Genomic DNA, 3,951 nt, shown 5'->3' on the forward strand with positions numbered 1-3,951 from the left:
TGCAATCAGATGTTTATAAATGAATGTTGTAGGTAATATTCTTAAACAGGATGTCCTCTTTTTTTTTCTGCAAGCATCACTGGGTTTTATGGATCATTGGGTCTCCTTTTCCCTTGCAAAAGCCAGTAAAATCTGAGTGGTTTATCTGACTCTCCTTTTTACACTGTCTGTACTACTTCTGGAGCAAGAAGAAACAGACATTGTGCAGGGTGGTGTCTGTATTCAGAGCACCATTAGTCTTACAGATGAGCTGAACAGGGACCCAGCTCTGCTGCCTGAAAGTTAACAATCCAGGTTATTTGCAGAGAATCAGCATGACTTACACAGGGCATGTGACTTCCCAAAGACTGAACAATGCTATCTTGATGGAACTTGTTATTGGCTGCAAGAATCATAGTTCATACCTATAACCTGTTGCTTCAACTACGTGGTTGGAGCACATCCTTCTCAAAGGGTACTTTGCAGTATGTTTATGAAAGGAGTACGTAAATCAACTAGCTTGAATGAAAAATTACCAGGTCTTCAGCAACTCGGAGGAGGAGCTTCAGTAAATTTCTTTGCTTGGCAACAAAGCTGCTTCAACACTATAGATGGGGAAAAACAAGAAGTAATGGAAACCTTAGGAGGCAGCATGCTTCTGTTCATATTAATGATACTCCTTCTGTATTGCTCGTTATAACCATGGAAACACAGAGAATGTGTACTTTCCTGAAAACCAAAGTTTTTTATTTTTCAGTGGTGGATAAGGCAGAAGGCTCGGTTCACAGGTGTAAATGCGACAATCCCCTAAGGATACCAGACCCTGACCAGGGTGTCATGCCATTTTCTGGCCTATGGGTTCTCAAGGGAGCCTGTTCTGTCAAAAAAACCCCACAAAACCAACCAAATGAAAACCCTTCAGCCCGGTTTTATAGGGACAGACTCAACTTGTAGATCTCTCTCAGCTGCTATCCTATCTCTTCTCCCACCCATCTGAAGGAGGCTTGGGTTGGAGGGGACTTCTGCTGCAGATCTGTGTGCTGATAGGCTATGTATGAAAGAAGATTGAGCAGGGAGCTGCGGAGCAGGTTTGGAAACTGCTGTGGCAGCGGCATACATAAGGCCTTTTGAAGGTTTGGCCATCTGCCTGGAGGCATAACTCTGGGCATAATCCCACCTATTAATTAACAAAGGCCTACCCGTGGGTGGAATTTGATTCAGCCAACAGCCATACTGGTGCACATCAAAGGTTCATCTAGTCTAGTATCCCAGTGTCCTGCAGTGGCCAGTGAAAGATGCTTAGGGAAAGTACAAGAAAGCAGTGAACTGTAGCATGAGCCCTTCTCGTACCCATCCAGCTTCTGTCGATCCGTGGTTTAGGGGCTTCCTGCGCAAGGCATGTTCGATAGGCACAGCTTCTCCGGGGCATTGCACCATCCCTTTTATGCTTTAGGTGTCCACAACATCCTGGGGTAGAGTTCCACAAATGAACCATGAATTAGGTGGGAAAGCTCTTCCTCCTGTTTGTTGTGAACCGCTTCCTTGGGAAGGTGACATGAATGCAGCAAGCAGTTGTTTGCTCTTTATCATCTCCACAACATTTGGTATTCACAGAGCAGACAACCCTCTTCCCCCTAAATCTCAGGGTTTGGAGTCCCAGTCTCCCATCTCTACCAGCAGAGATGCTGATTCACATCTCTGGCTGGTTTTCCTGTGTGAACTCCATACCCTTCCAAATTATTCTCTGCCCCTTTTGAGTTGGGATGACCAAACTGGATGGCATCTGATGTGTGGGAGCCCTGCATAGACCAGCACTGTTCTCCATTCAAAACCTTTCTTAACAGTCCTTCCTGGCTTCAAGACTGATGAGGAAATGCAGCTGGTCGTTTCCTTTCTTGGCTCTGCATGTGCCTGGTTCCTGTTAGAGTGAGGGTGCAAAGTTGTCTGAATCCTGCTGCTCTGAGCGCTGGGAGCCCTGGAGAAGCTCGCTTTACCGGTGCCTGTCTACAAAGAGCAGCGCTTGAAGTGGGATGAGGGGGTCCATGCTGGGCCTGACCACTGTGATCCTGATGAGGAGGAGTATACCAATGCCCAGGACTCGTGGGCACAAGGCTGGTAGAAGAACTAACCCTGCAGTGTCCCCAGCAGGCAGGAGGCTGAAAAGGAGATGGGCGTCAGTGAGTGTGGAAGAGGACAGTGTTTTGGGGAATGCTACACTGGTGAGATCCAGATAGGTACCACCATCACGTTGGCTCATCATCCCTCTTCAATTTCTCTGCTGCTGAAGTCTCTCTGAAAAGCGGTGTGTCCATAGCCCTGTGCTCTCCAAGGTGAGGCCAGACTGACTGTGGTCACGCTGTACCACCAGCACTTGCTGCTTGCTGTTGGAGAGGCAAAAAGGAGAAGGAAGAAGGGTTGGGTGGCTGGTGGCCATAGTCCTGTGCCAGCCCTGGGTAGTCCTGCTCAAGCCAGGAGGGGAGCAGCCTGGGTGGCTTCTTCACACTGTTATCCGGCAGAGAGCGGCAGCTCCTGTTCATCACTGGGCTGCCCGTGACCAAAAGCTTGCCTACGTCTAACAACTGCTGCAGACAACTCGTTGTTTTAGGCACAAAGGAAAGACCCTGGCAGGACTTTTCTAGGTCCTGGTACCTGCCAGTGCTGGAAAAAGCAGCAACATAAACAACTCCACTCAGAAATGGCTCAAAATTACAGTTTTGTATATTTAGCAGCTGTAGTTTTATATACATTTGGAAGTGTTACATCATTTTAAAATAGTATATGATAGCTGTTGGAGAGAGGGGGTTTGTCCCTCCGTTTGTACCCTTGCTAGATGCAGTCCAAGGACCTGACCTCTCTAGGGATTAGAAATTCAGGGGCAGTTTGTATCTCTTTCTCCTTTTGCCATGTGGCTTATCTAGTTCTTCCCTCTTTGATGGTCCCTTCACTGACCTACGTCTGCATGAGTGGGCTATGCTCAAAAATCCTCCATGTGTTACTTACAAGGAGGTGTAAAGGGGTGTGAGAAAGGGCCGTTTCAGGCTGAAACCCCAAGTCAGTCTGCACAGGAGATGCACGAGCCGGCCCAAGGTGGCTGCATCCCTGACCTGGATACAGATGCACCTGCCTTCCATAGAGCTGAAACTCTGCTGGGCAGGGCTAGCCCCTCCACAGGGCACCGAAGGTTCAACCGCTGCAGCGTTTTCAGATCTCCACTTCCCAAAAGCAAACGGAAATTGTGAGCGCAGCAGCTTTTCAACGGGAGGCAAAACAAGGCATTGCTGGAGTTGAATGTTTGGGCAAGTTAAAAGGTGAGTGTGGATCAGCAGGGTCTCCTCTCAGTTTATCTTCACCCTCCCTTTTCTTTTTTTAAAATAAAATAACAGCCAAAAAAAAGAAAATAATTGGTAGCAAAGAGCTCTGCTCTCTCACGACATCCTCGAGCCTGTGCTGGGAAGCATGAGAGTGCTGCCTTGGCTCTCTGGACCCCGCTGGGCTGTTGGGGGGTGCCTGGACACAAACCTCAGCCTGGCAAGGGTCCCTGGCATGGTGGCAAGGGGACAACCCTTGCGCGCGGCCCCGAGGAGCCACGGATGCGGCGGGTCGGCAGAGAGGTGTTCTGACAGCCTGCTGACACCGCTTTCAGTACAGATAAACCAGCGAGGTTATCTCAAGCGCACCAATATCCTCTAAAAAAGGTGAGGAGGAGAACCTACTTTGCACTGTGTCACCGTGGGTAAAAACCTGTTAAAGAACAGGGGTGGTGGGAGCGGAGACCCAGCACCTTCTACGGGCATCGTGTGGCAGCAGCCTTGGTGCATGGGACCCAGAGCGAAATGCAGCAGAGGGACTACATGGCCAACATTTTCCAGCCCGGGTGTTTAAATTTTGCTCTATATTTAGTACCCTAAATGAGTGCTTTGATTTGCAGTGTTTCCAAACACCTGCTGCTTCCATTGACTCTGGTGGTCTATA

This window comes from Eurypyga helias, unplaced genomic scaffold (genome assembly GCF_000690775.1).
Source record: "Eurypyga helias isolate BGI_N326 unplaced genomic scaffold, ASM69077v1 scaffold6589, whole genome shotgun sequence".
NCBI lineage: Eukaryota > Metazoa > Chordata > Aves > Eurypygiformes > Eurypygidae > Eurypyga > Eurypyga helias.